Genomic DNA, 14536 nt, shown 5'->3' on the forward strand with positions numbered 1-14536 from the left:
GCCGGCGGGACGGGCTCTGTCTGCCGGGCGGGGAGCGCGGGGCCCCTTCTCCCCGGGTTGTGCCCGCGGCGGCGGGAGGGGGGGGGGAACGGACGGGCGGGTAACGGCGGCATCAGGTGCAGCCGGGGCAGGCGGGCAGGGCAGGCCCGGCCCCCCGGCTGCCGCCTGCGCGCTGAGCGGCTCGGCCCGGCCCGCCCCTCCGTGTGTGAGGCGGAGCCGGGAGAGCAGCGGGCTTCGCCGGGGATTTCCAGCCTGAGCGGGCGGGAGAGGAAGTGCGGGGCGGGGGGAGACGGCGCAGAGCGGCAGGGACTTTCCGTCGGGCTGGCGGTCGCCTTCGCCAGGCTCCAGCTGCCGCCCGCCGCCCCGCTCCCCTCACACGCTCGCAGGTAGGGCGTCCGCGGGGCTCGGCGCGGCCCGGGGAGCGGCGCGGTGCGGCGGCGAAGGGGGAGGTGGGGAGCGCTTCACCGCCGCCGTGGCGGCGGCTCCCGCTCAGGGCTCCGGCACCCGCTCAGGGCTCCGGCACCGGCCGGGCTCGCCTGCCCGCACTCGGGCTCCCTAGGAGAGGGACGGGGCTGGGCGGGTGGCGAGAGCCGGCGGGAAGGGGGGGTGCTCCCGTGGAGCCGGCGGGGGGCAAGGCGGCGGCGCGGCGCTGATACGAGGCATCTGCTACCAGGCAGGGGCCGAGCGCGCTTCACCCGCAGCCTGTTGCCGGGACCTTGGCGGCGGCTGGTGCCCGGGGATAGATCAGCCTCCGGCGGGGGCGGCGTGGACTCTGCCTGCCCGGACGCACTCCAGGGCTTTGCAGGTGCCCCCTTCTCACTTACTATTTCTGCCTCCCCTCTTCCCTCTCCCTCTCCTCTTGCTTTCTGCCCCCTCCGCCCCGCGGTGTGTGTGTGCGTGCGTGTCGGGGAGGGAAGGAGAGGCGAGGCCGGCCGGCAGGCCGGAGCGGAGCCGTGCGGCGGCGCTTGCGGCGTTTGATGTGTCGTTTGAATGCAGAAGCCTCGCTCCACTCCTGGCTCCCTCCATATGCAGTGCTGGGGGCGGGCCGACGGCCTTTAAAGGGGCACTGCCGGCAGCCGCCGTGCCTGGGTGCCGAGCGCGGGGTCCCCCGCAACTTCGCAGCTCCCGAGGCTGCCCTCTGCGGCGGCCCCGGCCCCGGCTCCGGCTCCGCTCTGCGCCGCGGTGGCGGTGCCTGCGCCGGCGACCGCCCGGCTCCCGTGCAATGGGGACATCGGCGGTCGCCGCCGGGGAAAATCCTCTGCCGTTGGTACGGAGCTGCCCCTGATCGGTGCGGAAGGAGTTATATTTTTATAAAGTCTATCTGCCTACAACAGCCCTGCGCTATAAGCCCGTCTGCCTGGCGTGAGCGGAAAGAAAAGTGTTTTGTTTTCACGCCATTCATTTTATGCACTGTTTCGCAGCACCGCGTTTCAATATGTTAAATTAATTACCGTGTTGTAGGTTAGAAAAAATAACGAGTGTTTAAAAGTTTATACTGAGTCATTCCTCTGCAGATGAACCTATGACTGACTCATAATCTGAGAACTGCAGTGGCTTGTAAAATAGGAAGGTAAGGCATTTACATCTTGATTTATTTGTATCTTCAAGTGTCTGAGATCTGAATTACCTGTGGAAAAACAAGAGAAATGGTATTAGTGCTAAGAGGCATAATCTCATGTTCTGCCGATCTGAGCTTGTGTGTGACGTGAAAGACTGTATGTGCACCTCTGTGTGGATCTTTACCATGCGTTAGGACATTTTTCATCTTTTTCTGTTTCTGTAGTAGTAAAATGTGGGAAGTTCCAATGATACAATTTGAAATTTGCAGTCTCCTTGGGTCAGTTACTTCTCTAGCTTGTTGAGATCTAACCGAGCCTTGTATATTGTAATTTGTGCAGTTTTTATTTCTTCAGTAGAATTGTGTATTTTTCCTTGCAGATTTGTCCCGTAGAATGCACGTAGCATTATTGTGCACTAATGGGAACTTGCATTCATAGACTGAAAAGGATTTTAGTGTATGATGTGGAGGTGTACTAGCAATATTTAGCTTAGACAAATGAAATAGTTAGTAAAAAACCGTGTTTAAAATAGCTACTGACTTGCTTAGAAGCCTGGATTTAAAGGCTACATTGATTGTTAGAACTAAAGACATCATAGCATGTACTGTATGTTGTCCTTTAAAATGAGCCATTTGGCTAAAAGTGTTTATAAATGGCAATCCATACACACTGATGGATTAACATAGATTGAAATGTTATTTATTGTGATTAGGGAGAGGGCTTTTGTTTTAAGATGAGCAATACTTTAACATTTGGACTGAATCAGAGTTTTTTTTTATGGCTGAACTGGGAAACCCCTTGTCATAAAGCTTGATAACGGAAACATTGATGTATCATGAGTTTGGGCATTGCAAGCAGACAGCACTATGAGGTTATAAAAGTTGCTTTGTTCCAACATGAAAATGGTAGGTGTTTTACTGAAATATGACTTTATGAGAAGCTTCCAATAATAGCTGGACCTAGAATATGGAAAGGTAAAGTGCATTCAGTAGCAAAGCAAATGAATTCTAATCAAAAGAGGGTGCTAAATGCCTCAGTCTTTACGCTTTTCTGAAGTCCTTCTGCAATTAAGTTTGATGATACCAATTTTGAGAAGCCATTCTTGTATGGATTCAGAGAATTTGATCATCGTGTAAGCATATTTACTGTTGGTACCTTGGAAAACTGTGTAAGATGGCAGTAGTTAGCATCAGTGACAGAAAATTCTTTGTGAAGTCTAACCAGTCCATGCTAATACAGTTTGTCTTCTAAATGATTTCAAGATCTTGTATTTTAGATCTTTACATTGTTCTTGTCCATAATGAAAAGCTTAAGTGAGAGAAGAGGAACATGTTTTTTCAATACTGAAGTCCAGCTGTTCTATTGGTAGATACGACAATGCTGAAAATACGAAAAGCCAGAAATCTTAATTTTTAACTTTTGTTGTTTAACCACTGGAACATAAATACATTCATAAGTAGATGATCATAGTTCTTCTGCAGATGAAAAGGCAATTTAAAAATAGGAAGGACTTAAATCTACTCCAGTATCCTAAACTGGCTTTGTATGAATACATATTGCAAGGATAACATGTTTTGATCTGTGATATCTTAGATGATGCAACAACTGGATTTCATTAGGTTTTTTTATAATAGTAGTGTTTCTTAATTGAAGGTGCCGAATCTTATGATGTTTGAAGACTGCTCATTACACATTGGTTTCAGATGTGTGTGCTCTAGTGCACAGTTCCTTTAAAGAAATGCCAAGGCTTCTTTTTTTTTTTTTTTTAATGCCTGTGGGTGGGTACACTCTGAATATGATGCTTGTATTTGAAACCTCCTGGCATTTTTGGCGTGTGGCTCAGGAGCACACCAAAAGTGGTGGGAGAGAGTGAAACTGGAGATTTCAAGATGTGGTATGGGGAAAAGAAGCCAAGGGAGGGAGAGTTGTGTATTTTTGTGTAAGAGAATAAAGGTGCGATTGTAGCACAAGAGATAGTGCTGTAGTCATGCTAGGTTTTATCCTGTACTTTTTAACCTGTGATGATGAAGTGGTGATATAGAAACTACAGCAGTAAAGGGCTGGCAGAGAGAATATAACTGGTCTCGCAGCTCTGCCTGCTGGAAGCCCATATCCTCATAAGTGGATAGTTTAAAGTCAGTATATGTTTATTTTGACAAATCACAAACACATTTCATTTTTTCTATGCTTTTTGTTTAAGATAGAAAGAGAAAGGACTAGAGAATTAGGAGGAAAGGGGAGGGCAACTTACAATGAAAGGTCATTAGGTGCCTGCATAGTAGAAAGATGTGCTCTCTTCTTCTAATGGGGAAGAAGAGAAAAGGAAATAAACGCAAACCCCTAGAAAAACAGTAAGGTAAGTATACAGTAGAAAAATCTTAGAACTTAGGGAGAAAATAAGGCAAAAGGTTATTTGGTATTGGGAACTGTGACTATACATATATTTATACAGTCTTTGAGTTTGTTTTTGTTTTCTTCTTGGTGATCTTTTCTACTGGAGCATCAACAGCAAAATATCATTGCCACTGTGACTTCAGTTGCTACTGACTGTTGGCTTTGTAACTAGGTTAACAGGGCGAGTGTCTCTAAAATTATATACAACAACTGTAGGTCACTAATCCTCTCCACCCCGCAAGAAACGTTAAGCCTTTGATTTCCATGCTGTTGTTCTTCCCTGCTGCTTTACTCTGCATGTATAAAATGTGATTTTAGTAGAATTCCAAGTTCTGCAGTTTGTCTAGTCAAGAGCAGCCTCAGAAGTGAAGTCTCAATGTGTTCATGGATGCAGAAGTTCTGTACTGGCCGTGTGTGATGGCCTCCATCCCTGGCTCCCTCCTGGTGCTGAAAATCGGGGTGTTGTGTACTTTGACATCAAGATTGAATTTTTGCAAATTGCCGGCATTACAACTGCAATGGGCATAGCAAGAGTGCTTTCAGTTGGAATGTTTCATAGTTCCAGTATTATTTTATATAGTACCATAAAATGATCATTTATGACATAAGTTTATCTGATGTATAGAGGAAACATTCTGTAGATTATTTACAATGATAAAAATTGCTAATAATCCAGTAGTGTAGTTTAAATGTTTTGAAGTGAATATATCCTTTCACATATAGTATACAGAGCAAATGCTTCAGTCAAAAACATTAGTGAAAGAAGTCACAAAACTTCTAATTTACATGCTTTAATGATGACTACATGGAAGCCCATAATTAGAAAAAAATAACACTTGGAGTAACACTGAACTCTTGTCTGACTTTATGGTTTCTGCATTAATATGAAAACCATATTTTTGTAAATAAAGTAAGATATGTCCACTCAAGACAAGCTTGAAATACCATGAGTCTTTACAGCTTTCTTAGGCGTCCAGCAAAAAAGAGTTATTTTGATTTGGTCTGTCTTGAAAAGCATGTTGCAGATGCTACTGTAAGAAAAGAAGTGCCTTCCTGGCTGCCACTTCATTCCCACAAGCTTTGACATCTATCAAGAAAGAGAAGATGGTCCATTGAAGATACCAGCATAAAATCTGGGAGACCTGGAGGCTGGTTTTTCTCGTTCCTGTAGATGTACGTACTATAAGTTCTTCAGTGGGGGCCAAACTGGCAAGGGGCTTTGATGCTGCAGCGCTGAGTGATGTGACATCATGCTCAAGTCCCAGGGGCAGAAGGGGGATTCCAATCCAAGTTTCCTACTTCCCTTGGGAGTACTCTCATCATCAAGCCACAGGCCAGTTAAGAGTGGTGTCACTTCCTCCTCTTGAAACTCATTCTGCTATGCCAGGAATAATCAAAACTCAGTGTGCCTGAGAAACAGAGCAAGAGGAAGCATGATGGCTCAGTCAAGTGGTTAGGACAATTGCCAGGATGAGGAAAGACATAGAGTCTGCTGATGCTTCTTCCACTGATCTTTTGTTTATTGTTTTCCAGTGCATTTGAACTTGATGTTGAGATGCTTGTTGAGGTGATCAGCCTTGTCAAGACAGATATTTCCTTGAGCATAGATGATGTGTTGGGGAAGAGAAGAGGACTGATAACTTGGGTGCCGCTCAGGTTAGGTGGTGGCTGACTGGGAGTTCTGAGAATAACTTTGATGCAGCTAGTGGCTTATGGGTGTCTGGCCTCTGGCTCCATATACAGACCATTTTACTGGTCTGTAATAACATGGGAATAGTGGCACTTTCCTGCAATCTGAGGACATAAAAATGATGAGGGCTGAGACCCAGCAGGGCAGTACGAGCATCATCTATTGATAAGTGAACTGAATTGCAAGTGCTGGGTAGAGGCATCCTGTTCTGTCTCCTCTGCAGTGCTGTACCATTCTGCACCGTCAGCATCATGGGACAGGAAACAGTATTTGCTTCACAGTCTTCCATTGTTGCGTACAGCAAATGTGCAGTGCTGTAGGAAGCTGAGGGTACATGACAGAATTTGTCAGTGGTGGCTGCTCTGGTGCTTGTACTTGTTCCTATTGGATGTTCTAGAAAAGTAACAATTTTTTCTTAATCTATGGAGCGAGCTTACATTATAAATGTGCCTAAAATAACTTTCTAAAAGCAAAGCCCAGCTCATAAACCAAATTTTGGCAATGTGAATGGATTTCATTTTGTGAGCTCATCCATATACTTCAGAGAGGGAGATAATTAGGACAATTATTAGAGGTTTTTATATAATGGAGATGCTGTGTACTGTACCAGTTTGACTATGTCCTGTCTCTGTCCTTCCACAGAGAGGAGCCTTCTGTGAGTAGCTTTCCTTGAGTGTTGTGGCTTCTACCTGTTTATTTAATGGCTCGTCGATAGAAGTCTTGATTTTGCATAGGAAGTATAGCCTTACCATTTTCATTCAACTTTATCTTGTTTTAATCTGCTTTAAACCATCCCAAGTGACTCCTCTTTCTGTGTTTTATGCTCTTCAGTTACTAATGGAATCCTCTTGTCCGTGCTGTGCTTCTCTTCCATCTGCAGTTGCTTGGCCAAACAGTATAAATGCTCTTAACTTCTCGAGCTGGTTTCTTTGATTCTTAGAAGTTGCTTATTTTGAACTGCTTTTGGTCAGACCTCTTGTAATTCTAATTTGTAAATGGATTACTTTTATTCCAAGGTGGTTTCATCCTTGCATTTGAGCAAAGTGACTGCATTTTTCCCCTTTACTTCCATTTACATCACTTTTCTCTTGAAATACTTCTTTCCAGGCTTGTACTTATTTTCACATTTCTGGCTAATAATTTTTTTCTGCAACTCCACTTTTCTTTGATCTCTCTGTAGCTACCTGCTTCTTTGATTCCCTCCCCGCCCCACCTCCCACTCCAGGTGAATTAACAGGCTCTTCTCTTCCAGGTCACTAAAGATAGTCTACAATGTACCCTACTATTGTCTGAAGTACATGTGTCTTTAAATTTACACTTGGTCTTTCATTCCCTCCTTTTCACTGTCTTCTGTTCAGCACAACATCCTTGAGAGAGGAGCATTGTGCTTTTGCCTGGGAATGTTTTTTATTGTTATGACTGTTGTGGTTGAACCTGATTAGGATACCAGTTCTACGTTCAATAGATGCCAAAGGTAAAGTATTTGCGGTTGTAAAATGACACGTTCTCAAAATGCTACCATTTGGCTGACAGTTTGAGTAGAAGAATGTTGGATACCTAAATCAATGAAGGCTGCTGATTTGCATATGTGCATCTCTAGCAGTTTTGGAACCCTTTGCAGTAATATTTTCATTGCCTTCTAAAACTCAGCATTTTGGCGCAGGGGGGAGGATTTGAACTGACTTCATTTGAAGTTAATAATACATAGTATCACTTGAAGTCAGCAGTATCTTCTCTGTCTGTTTTCTGTCAGGAGTTGAATCATGTTTCTATCTACAGAACCTGAGCATGCTGTATTTCAGATTGGCAAATATGTCTTACTAACCCATGGTGTCAATATGTAATGGAAATAGCAATGTTGTGTTCAGCTAGTAGATATTGCTGTTGTGTTGCTCATACTATGGCAATGTTTTTTGTATCTGTGTTATAGCAAGGTATTTTGACACTTTTTTGGAGCATGTGCAGAAGAATGCTCTTGGCAATCTCTAGGAAGATAAAACAAGTTTATTGTTATTTGTGTGTTGTGCTTCGTCAGCTATTTTTCAATACCTGGGACCATAAATTTCCCTTATTCCTCTTTCCGTCTTACAAATTCCTGGAAACTTCACTTTCATTTTGAAAAGGATCATTTAGATGTGCAACTTTCAGTATTTCGGCCAGTAAGATTTTGAGGGAGTTTTGGGGGATTTACTCTGTTGGTTGTTTGTGTGGGGGTTGGTTTTTGTTGGGTTTTTTTAAGAAAGATTTAGCAAATAAATATCCACCCACTGCATTCTGTATATTTTTGCTGAGGAGATTCTCTCAAAATAAATGAGGAAGAAGCTTGGAATTGTCCAGTTTTTGTAAATAAAGCTGTTAGTACATATAGCCAAAGTATGATGCTGTATTTTTGCAGAATTACTTACTAAGACTTTTGGTGTTGGGTTTTGGGTTTGGTTTTTTTTTTTTTTTTAAAATATGAACTCTCAGTGTACTAGTTGACTGTTCTGAGATGAGATAGGGCAGACTTTGAAAGTCCTTTGAGCTATACATAAAAAGACAGTTATTCCAGAACAAGAGTATCCATATACTGGGGTAATTGGAAAAGTTCAAAGTAGTTGAACCCTTATTTTCAATATTGTGATTTATATAAAGAACAAGGACAAAATGCAATGAGGAAAAAATACAACTTCTTATAGATCCATTTCATACATAAGTTCTGTCATGTTTGTTTGCATGAGAAACTGTTAATGACATAAATAGTGGAAGCTAACGAGTCGTCATGCTATATGCTTTATTGGTGCTTAGGATAATTTGCTACCCATCTCCTATAGTATATCTTGTAGCAGAAGTGCAACCTGAAGATGTCTTGGAATGCTTAACTTCATCTTAAGCAGGTGTAGGTAGTGACTTCTGTTGCTATGGTTAAGGTCCAGATTTGTCAATATTCCTTATACTTCCGAGGTACTGACATCTCTGCTTTGCTTTCAGAGGCAAAGTTTAAATATGCTTAAGGTAGCTGTATTTTTAAGCTGACATTACTGCTTCACAATTACTGGGGTTTTTTATTTTTTAAAAAAAGTATTTTTAACTAAAATCTTGTCTCCTGGATAAACAAATGACCTGTTGTACTTAATAAATTTGTATGTGAATGTAATGTCTATAGGGGGAAAAAGGACTGTCTGGTTGTTGTCTATGGAGAGATGATTTGGCTTCTCTTGTAGCTACTCTGTTTTTATAGAGTATTAAATAGGCCATGTGTTTAAAGTATCAGGTGTTAACACCTCTAAAATAAAGTGATTGTCATATTAAAGAAGGGGAAAAAATTGGTGAGCTCTCCATTAGATGGTGCTGCTGGGATTGAAATATTTATATACCTAATGGAAGCAGGCTTCTGCCTAGAACTGTTTTCATGGCTGTATTTTTTTTTAAGGGACTTCTCTTTATTAAAATACTTTCCAAGGCAGGGATACTTGCTAAGATTTTTTCAGTTTGAAATGAATAGATAAGATGCTAAAAAGACAGGCTCTCTCCATGGGAAGGAGGTATGGAAGAAATAAATCATATGCTTTTTGCATGAGTGAGGTAGATTTTAGCAGCTACCTCTGTTGTAGCTGTCGCACAGCTATTACGTGTTGACTCTGTTACATTCATGCCCTGCTATCATGTAGGTGGGGATACTGCAGTATTAAATTCAGTGTTGAGAAATACTTGATTTAAAAATCCAGAAATTAACTGGACTGGCCATTACAGCAGTAACACCTTCATGAGACTAATATTTGAGTTCCTGTTGTCTTATTGTCCCCTGTCCACTAGCATTTCTTTTTAAAGGGAGGTGTTTAAACTTAAACACACAATGCTAGTATTTCTTTGCCTGCGCCCTGACTGACTAGTGGGTTTAGAAAAACTTAAAGGAACAAAGGTGGTGCCTACACACAGAGGCACTGAATACCACCTGAAATGCTGTATGTGATCCCAGATGGTCTCAAGCTGATGCTCCAAAAGTGTGCAGTCTTCCATATGGCCAAACTCTTACCTGCTAGTCCTGCACACATCTTGGATATTTTGGGGCATCTAAAATTTTGGGGCATCTAAAATTGTACTAAACAGCCATGATTGGACACCTGACTCACTCTGCTGTAGTTGGGGTTGAGATATGTATTAATTTTTTTTTTTTTTTAAAAAGTGCATTAGCAAGTGTAACTGTTAAATACTCCTTGCTGTTAAGACTCCTTCAAAGTGCTTAGGCAGCTGGACTAGATGATCATTGTAGGTCCCTTCTAACTGAACTATTCTATTCTGCTCTAAAGATAGCAAGACAAGGTTGCTGAGGTCTTTGAATTCTCCCATGCCACAGGGCTGTAAGTAAAAAAAAAAAACCCTCATTTTTAGAAATAGTGTTGGTCAAGAGCAATAGAAGTTAGTCAGGTTGGGATCATGAAGCCACAGCCCTCTTCTCACTACCGGTGGAAGTATTTTTATGTGATTTAAAGAATCAAGGTAATTGTGACCAGCTAGCAAAAAAGTTTAGTAGCATTAAATAGCACTGAGCAAGAAATGGAAGAGACAAAATCTGTCTTGAGAAACAGATTTTTTTTTTTTTTTTTAAGAAGTAGCAGCTTAGCAAAAATCTACTTCTTGACGTTGGAAAGTTTAAATAATTTCAGATCCAGCAGTGGGAAGCCTACCTTAACAGACTTGACCTGACTTTAGCAGCTGTTAAAAGTGGTGTGCAGCAGCCAGTGGACTTCACATGTAATTTTCTGTTTTCAACAAAAGAAATATGGAAGTTTGCAAAAATCTTTGTTGACTTTCTAACCTTGGCCAAGGTTAAAATGTGAGATTGCCAGGTACTGTTAGTTACCCAGAATCTGGCAGGTTGAAGTAATATGCAGAGGGGTGGTTCTCTTTGGCATTAATCATGCATTTTGCAAAAACTCAAATAGGAAAAGTTATCAGTTATGTGATCACTGGAGAAATGGACAAGCTGTTGTGTGAGGGAACTTGACCATTAGTATTTTATCAGTTTGCTAATAATAACTTACAGCTTGCTAACAATAACCCTTAAAAGGGCAATTAAAAGATAGTGGTTATGATGTCATCCAGCCGTACAACTTCACATCAAATATGAATTTGGTATTCCTCAGTTATGTGATTGGCTTGCTAAGCGAGGCCAAAACTGAAGGTGGAAATGAATCGGGCAGAAGCAAAGTTGTGCTTGGTCACCTTGAACAGAAAGCCTTGATTCTAACATTGCCCTAGGATAGTGTATAGGCAGAAGGGTGATAGTATTCTGGGCTCTGTTATTAGATACTTCAGTATTAGCAAAACCTAGCCCTGCTTCTTCCCTCCTACGTTGACATTCAACTGGTTAGGAGACTATCTGTGTGTTTACTGGCCAGGACTTGGCAATTAACAGGATTTGTTGTCGTATTTTGCTGTGCTTAGATTCCAGATCAAAGAATAACTGTTGTTCCTATGGCCAAAATGGCATCAATAGCATATCCCACAGGAACGTTGATCAGAGAGGGCATAGTAAGGACTGTCAGGGAAGAAGTGGCAATGTGGTGTATTAACGATGTGTGTGTTTATTTTTAGGTGAAGAAGGTAATAAGGGGAGGTCTAGGAAGTGATGAGAGCAGTATTGTTGTAGACCTACCAAAAATGGGTGGGGTGGTGAAACTTTGTTCTGTTGGAAAAAAAAAAAACCACCAAACCCCAAACACACTAAATGAACAAACATGAGATTTGACATAAATGATTTTATTTGCACACGTATCTTTTGAGAAAGGCGCGTGGGACATGCAGTCCTATGCAGGAATTTATTGGTGTGTGGGAAGGTTCTTGATGATAAATATGGATGCTTGTCTTGATTTAATGTTGACCAAGAGCGGAATGCGCCAGTTAAAAAAGATATAAGAAGGAGGCAGCTTGTGAAAGAATAACTTGAACTGATAAAATTCAGTATTTCTAGGAACTGAAGGAGGAAGAACAGCAAAACAGAGAACAACAAAATAAAGACAACAAGAATTCTGAAAATTTGTAGGTAAGATGCCATAGGAGGCATGTTAGAGACTAAGAGGAATTCAGTAACATTATCTTCACTTTAGGGAACAAGAGTGAATTAGTAATTTTTACTTTCTTTTGCACTGACACATAGCAACCGATTTCTTTGGCTAAATCAGTACATAGCTAATGATCTGAAATTTGAGAAGAAATGGTATGAATTTAGGTAACAGCGTTAAATATGAGTACGAAAGAATGACACAAGTGTGTAGGGAGAAGATTGGAGTGTTTGAGCCATAAAATAATATCAAACTAACAAAGGAAGTAAAAGGATAACAAGAAAATGTTTTTCTTATGGTCTTGAGCAGTAAGAGGATATTGTTCCAGTAGGCAGTGTGGACGGAAAAGTGACAAAAGTTGATGCCAAGAAAAATTAAGTGATTAATTCTTCTTTCTTCTACTTTGGAAGAACCAACTGATGTAATGCATAACCCAGCTAGCTGTTAACTCTTTCACATCTGTTTGGGATAGTTGATTAAGGTTAAATGCAATTGAAAATGTTTTTGTATTTGATCTTGTGATTTGTTTTCTATGATACAAGTGATGTGAAACTGAGTAATGGAATTTGTTTTCCAGAAAAATTAGAATATATGTTTTGTTTATAAACATCTGCAAGATAAGAGAATGACAGTAAGGGCCACCAGAAATTTCTCCATAGTATTTGATCAAAATTCCTTCTGTGCCCTTATTAAGGATCTAGGGTACTGAGGAGAAACAGCCCGATTTAAAGGACACGGCTGAAAGGGTAGCATGCAATGGATTGGTAAAGTGGGCAGGAAGGTGCAGGTAACTGTCATCATCTTGGGTAATGCTGCCTAGGCATCTGTTTTGGCTCTGAGATAGTTAAAATTTTCCAACAGTGACTTTAAGAATTGAATAATAGAGAACACATTTAGTACATTTGCAAATGAATGTCAGACTGGGAACCCCTGTGAGTATTCTGGAGAACAGAACTCTGGTTCAAAATGAACGGGCCTTGATGGGATCAGTGGCATCGGGTAGCTCACTGCTCTTAAGTTTTCACGTGGCCTACATTTTCCTTGCAACTAGGATGCAACTTTAGTTCCTCTTGTTCTCCTGATTTCAAATACTGAATCCAATTCAAGATGTCATTGAGCTTCAAAGTACTTGGCGTACAGCCTCCCATGTTATCTTAAATGAAATGCCTGAATCTAATGTTAAGACTAAATGCAATGTGTCGGTCTTGATGCTGTTAACAACACTGAAATGAGATCATGTATTTCCCCCACTCTAGAGTACACCCAGACCCAGAACTCGCAGTGTACCTTAGGTAGCGTTTAAACCACCAGTGAACGTGAATTTCGTGTGTTGAACTGTGAAAACCAAGGAGTCATGGTTTTGTTTTGTTTCTTTCTTTTTTTTTTTTTTTACTACCACAAGCATAGTAAATTCTAAGGAAGATGTGGGAAGGCCAAATAAAGATGTACCAATATCTTAATGGCTGTGGTTAGGCACCAGGGCTCAGGCATCAGAGCCTATTGCCAAGTACTGCATACAATAAGTAAAACAGAAACAAGAGCATTTTAATAATACATGTTTCTGTATGGCCTTATTCCCTCTTAGAGCTCCCTGAGCCTGTATGATACTCTCCTTAAACTGCTCTTGTGTCTTTGTTCTTCTGGTCTCTGCTCATTTTCCTGTAAATAAAAACATTTTTAAGAAACCTTTAATGTTTGCATACAAGTGACTTCTGAAATGCTGTTTTCTTACGGCCTACAGTGAAACCACCCTACAAATCCAGATGCTCACTGCAGGAATAAAGAGGCCAGCACACAATGGCTGTAAATTAGTACAGAAGAGTTCAGCTTCCATTGTTTTAAGCTAATGTAGGCAATTAATATGTTCTCAATAATTAGGATGATACTAAGTGGTGAGGGGGTCATTCTTTCTGCAGACACTGAGTGCTCAGTCCTCTTTGACAGTATCACAGTGGCAAAACTAGTTAGTCCAAATTAATTAATTTTGGAAAAGCAGGCAGGATGAGAATTGATACCAAGCTGATGACTTTTCAGGATTTTGTTAACTGATAGAACTGACCTGCTACCAATACTGAATGACAGAAATGCATAGGGAAGATGGATCTTGGATGTTACACATTTTAAATCAGTAATACCATTGCCTGCAGTTTGCCCAAATGTAGTTGTTTCTGGTGGTTGCCTAAACACAGAAGGCTTCAGGGTGTCTCCAGTCCGTACTCAGTCTTGTAGATAGTTGGACTGGAGGTACAACATCTGGGAAGTCAGTATGTCAGTAGAGAACTCTTCAGTGTTCTTCAACAGTGATACAGGGGGCTCTTTCTTTATCCACATGAGCACTGTAGAGGGACAGAGGTCTCCATTACAGAAAAAAGGATTCTTACAGGTGTGTAGTGTTGTTCTGTCTGCCTTAATCCTTGCCTTTCTTCCATTCTCCAGAGGACTAGATGGGAGCTGGACTATAGGCTAGAACCCAGCTCTTTGCTGCTGCAAGGTTTCTTTTTTAATCCATCCTTTGCCTCTGGTCTAGTGGGATTTTTTTTTTTTTTTTTTTTTTTTAAATTTGCATTGTGCAATTTGTGTTTTGGATTACTGTACCGAGGTCCTTCCTGGAACCACATGGAGATAGTGTTAGACAAGAACAACTGAAACCTCTATAGCATTATATTCCTATCTGAATTGAGGAAATTGTTCTGATGGAGTGACCCTAGCTTATGACAGTAGCTCTGAGGGTTCCGATCTCTGTAATAACAGATTAAACTTGCTCCAGCGTGATTTCCAGATGTCTAACACTCTAGGAAGAGCTGTGCTTTCTTTTGTGATTTGAAGTGCAGCACTTGCCTTAGGTGGAA

The 14536-nt window shown here is 41.5% G+C and overlaps 1 protein-coding gene across 4 annotated transcripts in view; it reads left to right on the forward strand.

The window, feature by feature from the left end:
* The first annotated feature begins 236 nt into the window (after positions 1-236).
* TRAF3 (TNF receptor associated factor 3) overlaps positions 237-14536 on the forward strand; it is a 73167-nt gene continuing 58867 nt past the window's right edge. Inside the window, exons 1-4 of one of the 4 annotated variants that reach the window (XM_054827232.1) lie at positions 237-386; positions 674-805; positions 1515-1570; positions 4969-5126. The gene's annotated coding sequence lies outside the window, so the exon portion shown is untranslated. The remainder of the gene's footprint in view (positions 387-673; positions 806-1514; positions 1571-4968; positions 5127-14536) is intronic. The other 3 variants (XM_054827230.1, XM_054827235.1, XM_054827227.1) reach the window with 3 other exon arrangements.

This window comes from Grus americana, chromosome 5, assembly GCF_028858705.1.
Source record: "Grus americana isolate bGruAme1 chromosome 5, bGruAme1.mat, whole genome shotgun sequence".
NCBI classification, from domain to species: domain Eukaryota; kingdom Metazoa; phylum Chordata; class Aves; order Gruiformes; family Gruidae; genus Grus; species Grus americana.